This window comes from Amblyomma americanum, chromosome 8 (assembly GCF_052857255.1).
Source record: "Amblyomma americanum isolate KBUSLIRL-KWMA chromosome 8, ASM5285725v1, whole genome shotgun sequence".
Classification (NCBI taxonomy): Eukaryota; Metazoa; Arthropoda; class Arachnida; order Ixodida; family Ixodidae; genus Amblyomma; species Amblyomma americanum.
This window is the reverse complement of record NC_135504.1, coordinates 37,814,647-37,830,300: the sequence shown is the minus strand read 5'-3', so window position 1 is coordinate 37,830,300 and position 15,654 is coordinate 37,814,647. Positions and strand designations below refer to the sequence as shown.

General features: G+C 48.4%; 1 protein-coding gene and 1 long non-coding RNA gene across 2 annotated transcripts in view; one reads left to right on the top strand and one right to left on the bottom strand.

Moving 5' to 3' along the window:
- The first annotated feature begins 965 nt into the window (after positions 1–965).
- Positions 966–15,654, top strand: part of LOC144101385 (ribosomal L1 domain-containing protein 1-like) — a 486,157-nt gene continuing 471,468 nt past the window's right edge. Inside the window, exon 1 of the mRNA XM_077634520.1 lies at positions 966–969. The gene's annotated coding sequence lies outside the window, so the exon portion shown is untranslated. The remainder of the gene's footprint in view (positions 970–15,654) is intronic.
- Positions 10,883–14,164, bottom strand: LOC144101322 (uncharacterized). The gene is made up of 3 exons (XR_013307983.1): positions 14,088–14,164; positions 12,486–12,549; positions 10,883–10,959 (listed from the first exon to the last, which is right to left on the bottom strand). It is a non-coding gene; the product is annotated as an uncharacterized LOC144101322 (long non-coding RNA).

Genomic DNA, 15,654 nt, shown 5'->3' with positions numbered 1-15,654 from the left:
TTCAACTGAAACGCGGTTGATGTCGCATGAACCATGCGTCGCCCTGTTTACCTCTCACCCCAACCATCCAACCAAGCCGCCAAGCAGTCGAACACACAAACACTCAGCCACCGCTGTGGGTTCGCTTCAAGCAATGAGCGACCACTGTGGCTTGAAGGCCTTGCATGAGGTAAACTTGGTGTGTCCCGGCTCAGTCTTCCCGGACGTAGCACACAGGACGAACCAGTCTTGAAGCTCACATACACACCTCGGAAGAAGTCGGCAGTTAAGTTTGCATGCAGTGACGATCACCTTGAAATCTGGAAGCGGGTCGCGCACGTGAAGGATAGCTGCACCTCTCATTCATTAAGAAAGCCTCGAATGTAGATAGTACATCGACAAAACCGGCATGAAACGCTTTGAATTTCCGATGGCAGAGCAGAGAACGCTGCGATTGTCGAGCGAAGTAGAATGCTACCACCACTGCAATGACACCCAGAGGAGCAATTACCAGCCGGGAATTCCTGCTAGACTTCCAGTCGGAAACCTTGCCTCGTTAAAGCACTAGCTGCCTATACACGCTGCCCTCGAAGATGCCATCGCTTCGCATTATATAAGTGAACCATAGGCCTCACCTTATACCATGACGTGTCGACCACCCGGAGAGGACGCCGCTGTGCAAAGCAGCTACCGGGACAGTGCCAGAAGGCCTCCAAAACGCCGCCGATAAATTCTAAGAGTCCCGTACTGAGCCTCCTCATTAAGATCTGTCTGGGATGTCATGCTGATGATGATGATAAGAACTTTAATATTCCACCAGATAAGGAGGCCCCCTACTCCCCGACCCCGGCACGCAGGCCTAGATGACGGGGGCGGGGACCTCCGCAATCACAAGCAGGCAAAGAGGTCTTGACTCTTCGCGGCTTCTGTAGCCAGGCGGATGGCTTGTTGCTGCTGAGCAGAGACCTCGCTCCACAGCAGGGCTTCCCAGGCTTCTCTACAATTTATGTTTGCTTTAGCCCCTGGTGAGCTAGCGCATTCCCAGATTATGTGGTCGAGGGTCCCTCTCTCCCCACACTGCTTGTACTTATCGTTTTTTCTATCACCAGTCTGAATATGATAAGCCCAGACCGGGTTTACGATGTTCCCAGGTTGAAGGCGCCGCCATGCGACTGCTTCCCTATTGTTTAGATTTTTGTCCGGTGGTGGCACCAGTCTCCTGCATAACCTATAATTTTCAACAATCTCCGTGTAATTTTGCAGACACTCCTCCATATTCCGGCAGTCAGGCGGCTCCACAGCCACCCGGAAGTAGAGAGCTCGGGCTAACTCGTGGGCCGCCTCGTTGCTAGGAACGGAGGCGTGTGCGGGGGTCCAAATTAGACTGATTTTTCTGTTGAGGCGTCTATCGGCCAGAATCCTTGCCGCTTCCGGCGTGATCCTACCTTTTCCAAAATTCCAGATGGCTGTTTTGGTATCGCTGATTATGAAATTGGCTTCCGTTCCAACGCAAGCGAGCGCTATTGCAACTTCTTCCGCCGTTTCCGTGTTTCGGCTTATAATGGTGGCAGCCGATACGGGGGCACCTCGGCCGTCGACCACCGAGGCGACCGCCGCACCCGACTTGCCACTTGCCGCGTCCACGTACGCAACCGACTTGCTGTCCATCGAATCGAAGAGTATGATTAGTGCTTCTGCTCTCTTCTCCCTCCTCTCCGTGTTTGATATGGGATGCATGTTACGAGGGAGAGGGAAATGATTAGATTTGCTCGGCAGTCCTGCGGGATGCTGGATTTGCCTCGTAGTCCCCTATCTGCTTGCAGGCCTACCATTTCGAGGATAGCTCTGCCCGTGGTCGTTCGGCTTAATCGTTCGAGCTGCGAAATTCTGACAGCCTCCGCTATTTCGTCCCAGGTATTGTGCACTCCCATAGAGAGGAGCTTCTCTGTGGAGGTGCTAATTGGTAAGCCCAAGGCCCTCTTTATGCACCGCCGAATGAGTGAGTCTAATTTCCTCCTCTCGTCCGGCCTGATGTTTACGTAAGGCGTGGCATAGCTCACGCGGTTTATTACGTATGCTTGGGTTAGTTTAAGCAAGCTTCTTTTCTTCAGACCTCGTCCTTTCAGCGCGAGAGAATGTGAGGTCCATCCTCAATGGAGCCGCATTTGTCACAATACGGACTGTCTGGTTGCTTGAAACGGTATCGTAGACTGTTCGTAAATGCAACATTAAGACGCAGACGATGAGAAATTGTTTCTGGATGACGCGGAAGCCCGAGCGGTAGTCTTGATTTTAGCTGTGTGTCGATGGAATGGAGAAAGGGGTAATGATCACTCGGCAAGTTCCAGAGGCGGTTCTTTTCATCCCGGGTATATCGTCTGTCTATCTGTTGTTGCAAAGAAGAACGAAGAGGAAACTGCACAGGTCTGCTCACTGGTTCAAGCCGAGCCACAATCGCTACCACGTGCAGATAGTAGGAGAGTTGAAAGATGGGATAGAAAGACAGGATAGTAAAGACGCGCTAAAGACAAGGCCGTTCCCGGAGGTAGTGCAATACCGGGCCAACCAGTGGCGGGAGTGAAGCATCCTTCAAACTCTCCGCCACATTTCCAAAAATAAGTCCAATTGGACCCGTAACAGATACTCTATGGGGTCCGATTTGGGACGCATCTGATTTTGTGAAGAAGATGCGCTTATATGTATGACGTGGCCTTTGCCGGCCGCTTCGTATGCTCTGAAAAAATTGGAGGATTGCCCATTGCCACATCGCAGCAACAATAACACCTTTTTCAGGCGTTTAGAGCATTCAGTATTATAATAAGGCAGCAAATAGAACCAGCTAGATTATCTTACTCTTTTTCACTCCGCGCTGATGCGAAAAACGGCGCCACTAGGAGGAACATGGCACAGCACACGGGAAACGCAAAAGGCGCCCGTGTACTGTGCGATGTCAGCGCATGTTAAAGGTCCACAGTTGGTAGAAATTATTCCGGAGACCTCCACTACGGCACCTCTTTCTTCCTTTCTCATTTCAGTTGAAATAAGTGTGCGCTCAATAGACGAAGACATAGCCTAACCTAACCTAAAGGAACAGAAATGACGGGACAAGGGCACAGCTTCCTTCGTCTATTCAGCGCACGCTTATTTTAAACATCATGAATCAACTAGAGGGAGAAAAAGTTTCTCTCCTCTAACTCTCCTCCTTCACTCCTCACTTAAGATGTCCAACAAGAAATGACTCTGCTACTGCGCCATTCCCTCTCATCCACGAATTAGCACGCATCAGCCAAGTACGGCTTGGCGTCGATGCGATAGACAAGCAAATTGCCAAAGCCCATGTTTGGCCCCTCCTGTTCATATAAATGCTGCAGCATGACTGTCGCCTGTCGGGAAGTAGTCACCGTTTTTCGCCCTAGCGCATCTTGCTTAAGGGACGTAAGAGCGCCTGTAAATGGTCGATTCGTCAAGACGGAGCCAGGCACTAACCATTCGTTTCCTTCATCGGCTCGAAGTGGGCTGCCGCGGCATGTCCACTTGTACATGTTCGCACTCTGCTGGTACCATGTACGCCTGCTGGCTGTCTCCATGACAACGGATAAGCAGAGACTTGTCTGAGCGGGAAACCACCTGAAACACGCATGGGGGCTTAGAGTGAACACTTTTTTTACCCATGTGTGCGTTGGAGTAATGTATAAAAGAGTGCAATTTTCTATTGCACTGTTGTAGAAAGTAGAAACCTGCTGCAAGGCAGTTCATTTCCACATAAGAAGCTATACTCTGCACATATCTTGTATAAAACTGGAGGAGGCACCTAAGCTCCTCCTTAAGGGTACGACGCGATGAAGATAATGAGTTAATGCCCATATATGCGGAATTGCTCATTCTCAACTTTACATCCATGGGTCCCTGGGATTCCTCATGTGACTGCTTGTGCAGTGGTGCAGCAATTAAAGAATGCGCCAATGCTCTGCGATGGCAGGTGCGGCCACCGGTGGGTTGTGCGACCCAAGTTGCTTTTGCAAAGCAAACTCTCGCGAGCGATCATTAATTTAACAGCTACCTGCGATGGTAGACAGTTCTCTAACAGACCGGTGGGCAGGTTCTGGTGACGCTACAAGGTCACGTGACGCAGGTGGGCCACCTAGGCCACCCTATTTTTCGCTCACAACGCCGACTACAGAGACGACGCTGAATTTTCTGTACTAGGGAAGCCTTAACGCTATCGCGATAAAATTTCTTTTTGTGCTCGTAGTTTTAACGCTATCGCGTTTAAAATCTCTTGTGTGTACATCGCCTTAAATGCGAAATGATTTTGCATGGCATGTCTGCATGAACGCACGGAGGTTTTGGACGTAAATCTGCAATTCAGTGAGTCTTTTAACATTGGACCCGCAAATGACTCAGATGGCCACACAACTCATAGCATGGCAAGAAGGCTCATGAGAGAGGAAATCTGCGTAGGTATTACAGGAAATTTATTCAAAAGAGTGTAAGTGTGGAAAACAAAAGTTTTTAACTGACGATGGGTTCTGAGGGTTAAAAGACACACCTGTGTAAATACCCCATACAATTGTCATAACAGCACATACACTCTTCGTAATGGTATTTTGGTGTTTGGAGGCAGTAGTTTAGAACCATGTGCAGGTATTAGTTACAGACAGCTCAAAACACCCAAAGAGCAGAAAATATATTTATGCTAAGTTTCTTCGATCAATGCCACAGCATCTAATGCTTTGAGGTGTCAAACATAGCGTAAGCTAGAAATTATTTTTGAAGTTTCAAAAAGTTCTTAAACACACGTTTTTAAGTTCATGGACGACGTTGTGGATGTCACCAGCTTAATTTAGACCTCCTCTGGTTATCTGACGTGCGGTAACGTCACACTGCCCACGGGCACCATTTTTGCGTTTCGCCTCCACAGCGTGTCCAGGATTGACTGATGGCCGAATTTGCACGCAACGCCTTAAAACAAAGCGCTTGAACTGCACACCAGACGAACAGACATTGAAAACGAAAACACAAGGATACTAATGGCATTATTTTTCAGCCTAATCTGAGCGTACTCATACGGCAACAAAGAAAAGCTATAGTTTTTCAGCGTACTGCAGGCGTTGGCGTTAGGCGCTCGTAGCCTGAATGATTCACTGCGAATACTGCTGTCTATTCACCCACGATTTTTGGATTCAGGCGCAGGAAGCCCCTCTTAAGCCGCACAATGGTCTTAGGCGAAGTTTTGCATACAAAGAAACACTGAACCTCCTTAAAAATATACAAAATCAAACATTGGCAGTTTATTCGGCCACGTTCAAAATATCGGCTTACATTCGTTGACTGAACATCGTACCGTGTGCGAATATGTAATTGCTTAAAATAATCTTGTTCGGCGCATAGCCGAGCCCTTTATTTAGAGACGCGTGAACACGTCTTTCTTTTGGCTGACATTTATGCATTCACCGTCGCTTATAAACCGGTAAACCATAATACTCATCGCAAAACATTGGGTCAGTCACCTCGGCCTCAACATGGTTCCTACCCACAGATTGCCCATGGACGACCTGCAAAATACTGAGTTGGCAGCCTTTTGTTTGATTCAGCCCACATGCGAACTGCGCAGCACGAAACGCGAAGTGCAAATTAACGCCTGTCATCAGGTCATCTAGTGTCAAGGGCGCGTAAACATCCCGCGTAAAGACCCGCAGAGGAGTAGATATTTATGCGCAAAGAGTACAAACAATTGTATTGGGTAGGATGCATTTTAGCGCGATAGCCTTGAGGAGCTCGTGTCGCGGAAAAGCGGGGTCGGCGTCGTTGACGTTGTCGGCGTTGTAACATGAAACCCGAAAATCTCAAAATTAAAAAAAAACTCGCAGGACGGTCACGACTATGTAACGCGAGTTTCAGCGATAGCTGTTTAGGCGTTTAGTCACGTGACCACTGGTGTAGTGGTCACGTGATGCAGATGGCTGTTCCAAACAGAGCCACCCGTAGGGTTGTGCGACTCAGGTTGAGCGGGGCAACCAGTGGGTGCGCGAGCACCAACCGGTTACGCCGATGGCGGCGAGAAAACCAGGGTCGGGCGCCTAACAGCTGTCGCTGTAAAAAGCCTTGTGGTGATACCGAGAATCGAACCAAGGTCTTTTATATTCAGAGGCAAGCACGCGGAGAACATACTACGAAGACTGGTCGGTTCGAACTGAATAAAAGTGACCTAGTAAATCCGTTGTGGTCTTTGACTTCGTGAAGTTTCTTTGTCTGCTGATGAGTTTATAGTATAATTTATAGTCTTTAGGAGTTTAACCTCCCAAGACACTCAGGCATCATGGACGCAGTAGTGGATTTCAACGACCTTTGGTTCTTTAACGTGCACTGACATCACACAGTACACGGGCCTCCAGAATTTCGCTTGCATTGAAATGTGACCGCCGCGGACGGGATCGAACCCGCATCTTTCGTGTCAGCAGCTGACGAGTGTGCCGATTTTGAAACGGGACCCGATAACAATCGCCTTCTATTCTATAAAGCATTTTAAATTGACTGCCGTGAACTGCGGCACTCCTGCGCCTGTCATGTTGTAGAGATGAGAGTGAATGCGAACATCTAGCGCTGATGTACGATAGGTGGCGTTATGTGTTCTGCTTAGAGTCACTGGGAAAATTAAGCTACCAGTGATTCTGGTTCGGTCTGAGTTTGGGTTTATGCTGTTCTACGTTCTAAAGCGACTCAGGCTTTAAGGAACGCCGTAGTGGAGGGCTTCGGAAATCCGGCGACCTGGGGTTTCTTAACGTGCACTGACATTGCACAGGAGTTGTGGATTTGGATTCGGAAGATCGGCAGACGACGTAAGCTGGTCTGAACGTGGAGCCCGGTGATAAAACGATGGTTTCGCCCCCTGCGGGTGGCAGCACGGACCTTCGCGACATCCTCGAGCTTCAGAAGCGCAGTCAGCGGTGGCCAGACCTGTGCGCACCATGTTTTGTGCGGGCGTCAACCATCCCGATGCCATGGAACCCGTAGCTCCCGAGCGCCTGTGATGTACGCTTCTGTATGCTGTTGTGGTGAACGAATGTGACGACCACGGAGACGCGGACCTCTATTACGGCCTCTCTTTCTGTCTTTTCTCTTGCTACAAACTTGCTCCCTTCGTTCAAGGCGTGGGTGACGTGTCCACCGATATGTGAGACATTTACAGCGCCTTTCCTTTCCTCTAAACTCACAACTTAGGCGCATTATGGCCAATTCAGGGAGCAACGTAACTGCAGCCCGTTCATGATTTCTTCGGGCGGCGGATGGGCTGTTTTGAGAGGCCTCCTAGAGACTCCGAGTGATTTGTCTAGCGGGCAAGGCGTCGCGCCGAACGGTCGATGCGTTCCGTGGACTCCCTGGAAACGCTGCTGTCGCGTTCCACTCTTAAAAGCGAAGCTTAAACGTCCGCCAATTTTTTGTTGCTTTTAGGAGAAAAAATAATTAGTTTGTTGCGGTACATTAAACTTATGTGGGCTGAACCGTTAAGATTCATTCCAGGCAGCTCAGAACGGACTGTCTTTCCTACCAATACGTACCTTGCGGCCCGTGCCGAAGACGACCCTCCGCGAAGTGGCCCTGCCGCTGTGCGCGGAAAAGCCATCACCCCGACTGCGGAGAGGCTCGCCGTGCCAGCACTGCGGTACAGAAACACGAAGCCTCCGTAGGCGCAGGACATGTCCCTGTCGAAAAATACAAGAGCCGGTCCCAGAATACAAAATGAAATTCTGCCGTTCTGTCGTTACGACACATTTTTCTGTAGTACTGCTAAGTTGTTTGTTGTTGCGACCGAACTGGCTCTGTCGTTACGAAAGGAGACTACTAGCATACTAAAGAAAAACCTGTTATTACGACAAGATTTTCTGCTATGAGGTTCTAAGATTCAAGAAGAAAATCTTTGACAGTAGTACTCCTAAGTTGTTTGTTGTTGCGACAGAACTGGCTTTGTCGTTACGACACGAGGCTGCTAAAATACTATAGAAATTCCTGTTGTGACGACAAAAATTTCTGTTATGGGGTTCTATGATACTACAAGAAAATTTGTTACAACTGAAAATTTTCTGTCGTCATAAATAGGGCAGGTACCTGTGGTTTGTGAGTCTAGAGGCTAGCTGGCGACATTGTGGTTCATTCGTTGGTGAAAAATAGGTACCTCCCACCTTTTCTCTGCATCAGATGCGTATGCATTCAGACCTCATTTCCTCATCCGGATCTCAGCAAAATGAACGTAGGTAAATCTGAATGCAGCTAACCACAGAGCATGAATCGGGCTATAAGCAATGTCACGGCACGCTTTCAGCACACACCTAATCCATTGCATGCAAAAACCCCGCCATCATGGACAGCGAAATGCGCATGCCTACTAGGTACAGCCTTTGTCAAAAATACACAGTCCACTGGGAGGCCATTTGTTCTAGCTTGTTGATCATCACCTGCTTTCCAAATCCCTCGATGGTGAGAACCACTGTTGTCGTCACTCGCGCACGGTTTAAGACTTTCATGGGTGCTGGAGATTGTACCACTAGATTTTAACAGGAGCCCCTTGAGCTGTATATTTCTGACAAGGACTGTATAGCTTTGCAATCCCCCATGTGGGTTAGTCGTAGTATTTCCTTCTACAGTCTGATAATTGAAGATCATTTTCTTAGGACAAACGAAAAATAAAAATTCAGGGGGGCACATTGCTTATCGAAAGTGTGGCAAGGCCTTTAGTGTGGTGTTGATGCTTGTGTCACTGATATGCGGTTAAGATGTTGATTAAGCACTCAATCGTTGGTGCATCTTGAATGCTAAAGACACTAGAGAGCGTTTCGGAGGAATCCGTCTGATTCGACGCCTTTCCGCAAACACTCTCCAGCGTTCCTGCGCTAGACAAGGCGAACTAGTTATACGTTGGCAGGAAGTGGCAAAGACATTAGCACGCTCTGCTGCGGAACGGAAGGATGGTGGTTCGAATCCCATCGTGCACAAGGACTTTTTTATCTGATCGAGTTGGCGCCATTTGATTGACAGCTATAGTGTGACAGATTTCGCGGACGGACGGACAACGATGAGCCGTTAAAGGCTTTCGCTTTAATAGAGGGGATAATTGTTACTTTGCGGCCATATTTAAAAGCATTTCCCTGCTTAAGAAAATTTATATCCACACTCCTGCATACGCTTCATAAAAACGATAGATTACTACTACCTACTGCTGCTCGAAGCGACTGTAATCGCGAGAGATATTATGCGTTCCATGAACCTACACTTCCGCTTACCTCTGGCAGCTGTCCACCGCGCCAAATCTGCGGTAAGGACGCTGCCAGTCTGGCTCCTGAAGGCTCGCCTGGCACGCACATGACGAAGGCACTCCATACTGTGTAGACAACGGCGAGCGGGCGCCGACCGCCTTCTGAGCTGCCGAGGGCTGACGTCACGGCCGCCATGTTAAGCCTAACCATAGCTAAATGTTAACCTAATAAGGCGATATTGGTGTAACATGTTCTACCAATTGAGCCCGTTACGAATATGCCATTAGTTACACCATGACTTCATCGGTTAATTATGAGCAATTAAATTTAAGCTTATCCATATCTAAATACTAACTTCATCAGTTAATATTGGTGTCTAACGTGTTCTACTCATCTAAAGGATTCCAAATATCTAATTAGTTTTATGGTGACCTCATTAATTACCGAGTTATAACCTATTAAACAGTGACGTTACCAGTTAATTATGACATCACAAAACCATGACCTCTTCAATCAATGTAATTCATTTTGTGATGATCTCATTGATAGCTGAGTTGCAACAGATTAAACAGTCACGTGACTAGTTAATTATGACGTCACAAAACCGTGACCTCCATCAAACACAATTCGATATAATAATGACGTCACCAATAAATCACCGATTCAGTTGCTATATCGATTTACTATGGAGGCCGCCATCTTGAATTCATCGGACAGAAAATTTCCCATTCAAGGGAGGTGGTAGCAGACCCGAAGAAATCTAGAAACGTGATGAATAAGCGCTAACGCTCTTAACAATGAATTAACTAGGAGTGGCCGATGGCGAACTTCGATCTGGGTTGTTGGATTTAACCTGAGAGCGGCCGTCACGACTAGAAACGCTTCAGATAACGCGCTTGTATGATGTCTCGACGCGCCTACAGGATATCGTATAGAATCGTCTGCGAGTGACTGCGATCCCCCAAATACATTTCGTTTGCACCTAATAAGATGCGTCAGGTAACTCACCACAAAATAGTTTTTAATTCAAATTACAAGTCGGTGCTGCTTTCCGAGAGTCACTGCCGAGCGCCTTTCACCAGTCAATCACGCTCGCCAGCCGCGAAAGATGTCAACGTCGGTGGCGAGTCAATTCTCGCGACGCTTGCGTCTTTCCACTGCGGCCTCCGCTTCGCCGCGACCGACGCCCCGAAACGGCAAAACGAACGCGACGCGATTACTCCTATGATGCGCGACGCAACATAGCATATTTATTTTGTATTCGGTATTTGTACATAGTGTATATTATTCCATACTCCTATCCGTTCTCACTATCCTTTCTCTTTTCTCCCCCCCCCCCCCCCCCCCCCGCCCCCTGTCCTTTTATTCCCGCTAGCCACAGCTCAGGTGCTTCAGGTTTCAATGGCAGATGCCGCGGCTAGCAACATCCTTTCCTTCCAGTGTTATCTTATTGATAAATAGCCACTAACGACACAACGCGACGCTTGGGGTCAAATGCAGGCTCCTCTTTCCACCAGTGATCCGCCCCCGTCGATTCCGTCTTCGGTTTCTATGGGACGAGAAAGCATGATAAAAGGTACTGCATATTAAGTTTGCAGAGATTCCTCACCCGTCAGCTGCAGGATGGAAGCCCAGCTGCGGCTGCCAGTCGTCCCAATACGCGGTGCAGGTACTCCACACGACTCTCGCCTTTGTCGGCGCCCGAGTCTCCGCCAAGTGTTGACGATGGCTGCCTGGCATCCGTGCGAGGGGGGGGGGGGATCAAACGACAACTTTCATTACTCTTCACTGAGAAATGCGCGCTAAAAGGAGTGGACTGCGGCGCAGCCACGTAGCGAAAAAGACAAGGTCACAAAAGGACCAACGTCGCAAGGCAAGAAGAAACAACGGCAGGAAAAATGCAGCGCGCAAGTATACACGAAGGCAAGGACTCTCAACGTGGCGTCGGAAATTGTTAGGCATGCCACGGAGGGAAATACTAACAAGGGATGACTCCGCTAGCAAGTGCGCGTGATGAAAGACAGGTAAGGGTTTGAGCAAAAAAAAAAAAACGTTAACCAGCTGATACGTGTTCGTCAAGGTTATACGTGCATATCTTGCCCATGGGTATAGCTGACAGGCGGCAGACTGCAGTTGGCCGGAACGTGCCCTAACATTATTACTGCAAGGCGAGATCTCAATGTTCTTCTTAATCGTCCGCCGAACACTGTTCCAGAAAAACACTGCATCACGGCATCACACAAGGCAATCATCGATTAGCCTCTTTGTCATCTGCCTTCTTGACAGGTCGAGCAAATATAGCAACGAAAAGCGAAGAGTGAGGAAATCAAATGTCGGCATCCTCCTTCAGGAAACTCCACAAAGCTCCCTCGCAGTCATGACTAGTCAATGCAAACAGATAAGGCAGATAACTCAAGCACTTTTTCTAACGCTGCCAGCAGAAAGAGGTGGATTGCACATTTGAGCAGGAAAAGCCATGAGGCAAGCTGGTTATTGAACAAGCGAACAAGGCCAGCTCCTCTATACTCTACAGGAAGAAGCAATCGTCTCCAAGCATAGCTTATTGAGAGCGCCACACAAAGGTCGTGAAAAGTCGGTGCATCTCTTGTACGTTCTTGCACAACGCATCACTTGCGATACATAACCGAGCTTTGCAACAAAGACGATGTCTGCAAACTTGTGCCCGAGCAAAAAATCGAGAGTTATAGATCCATCCCATACAGCATTCGATACGTTATTTTGTCTAGTCTTGATGCCTTGTTGCGCTTAATATGAGTAAGTGGCATAGGCAGTTCCGCTTGCGAAAATTTTGAATCCCTGCTGATGTGCACCTGTGCTTGTGCACTACAGGCTTACGACGAGACACAGTAAGACATAAATAGGCACTGTGATGTGAAATGCGTTCAACGTGCTTCTTTAAAAAAAAAACGCCGCCTTCCGCGCGATTCGTTCACCATATTTTTTTCCAATATAACCGCAAAAAGAGGCGCCCATTCAAAATTCTGCTAAACCAGCATGCTAAACCAGCACTACCGAAGGTGAGAGCTAATAGCTGTTCGCACCTGTATGCAGATAGGGCTTTTGAGGCCTCCTTGAACGTCCATGATCGAAACACTTGCTTATTCCGACTACACTGTTCTACGAGGGACATCGTGGGAACCACGCAATCATGATTATTCCCCCGTGTTTTGCAGGCCGCTTGTTTTACCAAAGGCTTAAACTGGCGCTTCCGACAGTTGAGGAGCCGGACCTCACCTTCTGCTCATCACACCTGCTGTGCTTCCAGGCAGGATACCCAGAGTTCATCGTGGAGGACCGCCTGCACGAATAATTAGAACAGAGGGCTGTCAGCGCGATACATAAAACAAAATATCAAGACACTGAGACAGAGCAATCCTACAAAAATGGTCTATAGACAACCCAGAAACAGTCTACAGACTTTTTAGAGACGATTGCCTTCCTATAGATATTTCTTTTTGTCTATTCATAGTCTATAGACAAAGCGTATGGCCATAAATCTATATATTGTCTATAGACTCTCTATGGGATTTGTAATAAGACTTCTGTCGGGTCTATAGCCTACAGACCTTGTAGACAGAAGTCTACAGACAGTCTATAGACTGCCTAAAGAAATTTTTGCAAGGGCTCGGCTATTGCTCTGCTACTTTCGTTTCGTGCGCAACTGTCATGGCTATTTTACAGCGAAGCTGTTGCTGTCACACTTGCGAAGTGAGCTGCGTCATCATTAGCGTAACACTTCACAAAAGCATCCCGTTGTTACATCACATCAGGTGACCGCGACGTCACCATCACGTGGCCGGTCACGTGTCGGCATCACGCGACCGTGAAGACACCACCACCTTTTTCCAGTAGGGTGATGTCATGCTACCGGTGTTGCCACGAACATCACAGGGCGCTCCGCACAGGTGTTGGTGGAGCGTCATAGCATCGGAAGCTTTCAAACGCGTTAATTAGAAGTATTATCGTAAAGGCACTTATTCTGCGTAAAGTGCGCTAAATACTGTGAATACATCAAATGCTTTGCCATTAATAACGCTTAAAACTACCAAAACTGATAGATCCAAGTTCAAGCTTTACTTGACAGTTTTTTTTTATCTTTCCAGCCGCTAAAGTGGATTTAAAAATGACCGCGTCTTGTGCAGATTGATTTCTAAAAAAATACAATAGAAATCTCGTGCGCTAAATACCCGCACGTCTCGACAATTTACCATGCCAATTTTGTGACGCAGTACGACTGCGTAGACCTCCAACGTACGGGATGAGGTTTTCTATGAATGGATTTCTTTGCGGCTGTGCAAGCTCTGACGCCGCAGCGATACATTCACCAGGAAAGTGCAGTTTGAGCAATCTCACTACCACCGCCGAAGGAAGCACGTTACTCCCTCAAGTCACTCTGCCTTAATAGGAGTAAAAAAGAACGAACGCAGGACTGTTACGGCTGTGTAACGCGATGTTCAGCGATAGCCGTTTAGCCGTTTAGTGTTTGGGATATATTTTTGACGCACATGTGTAGTGGTCAAATGATGCACCCCTGCACTGGCAGGCGGCTCTTCCAAACAGAGCCACCCTTAGGCTCATGCAACCCAAGTTGACATTGACATTGGGTCACGTGACATTAAAGTGACCGTGATATTAACGCACGCACTGGTTACGCCGACCACGACGACGACGAGAAAGCCAGAGACGGGCCCCTATAACAGCTATCGCTGTAAAAAAAGCTCCCTGTAAAGAATAATCTCTTCGTCACCCACTTACAAAGGGGTGTTTTTTTACGAGAGGTTCCGCGACATACAACTCCTGTCTCGCATCATCCTCTGGAAAACTGTACTCACTCACCAAAGGCTGCTGGCCTGATGAACGGCTGCCGGCTGCTTGACCCACGCGACGAAAACATTCCTGATGAACCGGTTGGTTGCGTCTGCAGCTCGCTCGCGGGACCGCAGACGAGGCTGCGATATGCAGGAGGTGATCACACAGCGAATAGATATATAACGCAGCTGTAACGAGCACTTAACATGGACCTTTAAATGCTGACACTGAAAGGAATGTTCTTCAATGAGACCATGTAGCGAGGGAGGGCGACGCATAAGCTCCAGCGCATAAGAATTTTATGCGGATGTCAGCTGTTATGGCTCGTGCTACACTGGACGATAATTAGAGAGTTTCAATTTAGCAAACAAGCTTTGAGGCTTGCTGGTAGTTTGAGGCGGCTTGAAGCTGTTTCGCACGTATCGGCAGATAACCGCATTATAACGACATATACACGACCTGCACCAGAAACGGAGCTTTCATAAGAAATGCTAAAAACAAATACAATTGCTGATTGGCCCTGCACTTTCCACGGTTTCCACCGCCCCCGGTTGTTCCTGCTGGGAACCAGCCACTGTCCGCGGCGCCATCTTGTGTGTTTTTCCCTCAGCAGACACCTCCCTGTCTCTGCCCTACAAGCGGAGGGGAGAGATTTCTATCCCTACTTCGCCACCTCCCATTCGAGGCAGGTGCGAACACTAAAATGCCGAACACCGCCTTTTCTTCCTCTTGGGTCTTGTGGCAGGTTCCCCTCCTATGCCCTACAAGAAAAGTGGGGATTTTCTTCTCTTCGCACTGCCCCACCTGTAAACCGCGGCAGGTGAAGACTACAACGCCGGATGCCGCTTTATCTCCACGGCAAGTTTATGACGCTTCAGTGGCGTCAGCACAGGAATAGGCACAAACACACGAAATACGAAGCAGCAGTCCGGACGCTATGGTGGCGTTTACTGTACTCCTCCCAATCTGAGTTTTACAGTGTGGAAGTTTATTCCCAGAAGGGGGGGGGGGGGGGGATGAACACCAGGGGCGTTTGTCTCTCACTAGCCTGTTATGTTCAACAATTTTCCAAAGCCCATGAAGGAAATGCCACGCTGCGGCCTTCTCATTTCGTTTCCTGTTAGCATGATCCGTGCACTGCTGCTTTATCATATGTACTGTTTGCTGAGTTTCTATGCTCGTGCATATCCTGTGCTGGCATCCGGGCTGCAGATTATGCAAAAAAATAATAAATTTCAGGCACGAATATTATGTAAACTGTAAATAGTGGAGTTTAACGTCCCGAAGCGACATATAGGCTACACGAGGTACGCCGTACAGTTGACAGGTACGAAATAATGTAAATCACTTTTTCGGATTGATGTGCTTCTAACTCCGGTTGCTGTGGCGGGGTTCGAACGCGTAACCTTGTGCTTAGCGGATGAACGGGCTAGCCACCGTCCCGCCGTGGTAGTCGCCTTGTTCTACGACATTGATCACTTACCGCATAGGAAGCGACGCACGCGTTCCACGCCAACCGGGACGCTTGGAAACCTGCCGGCCTGCGCAAGGAGAATGTGACGTCATCCTCCCTCGTACCGCTCTCGGAAACTGG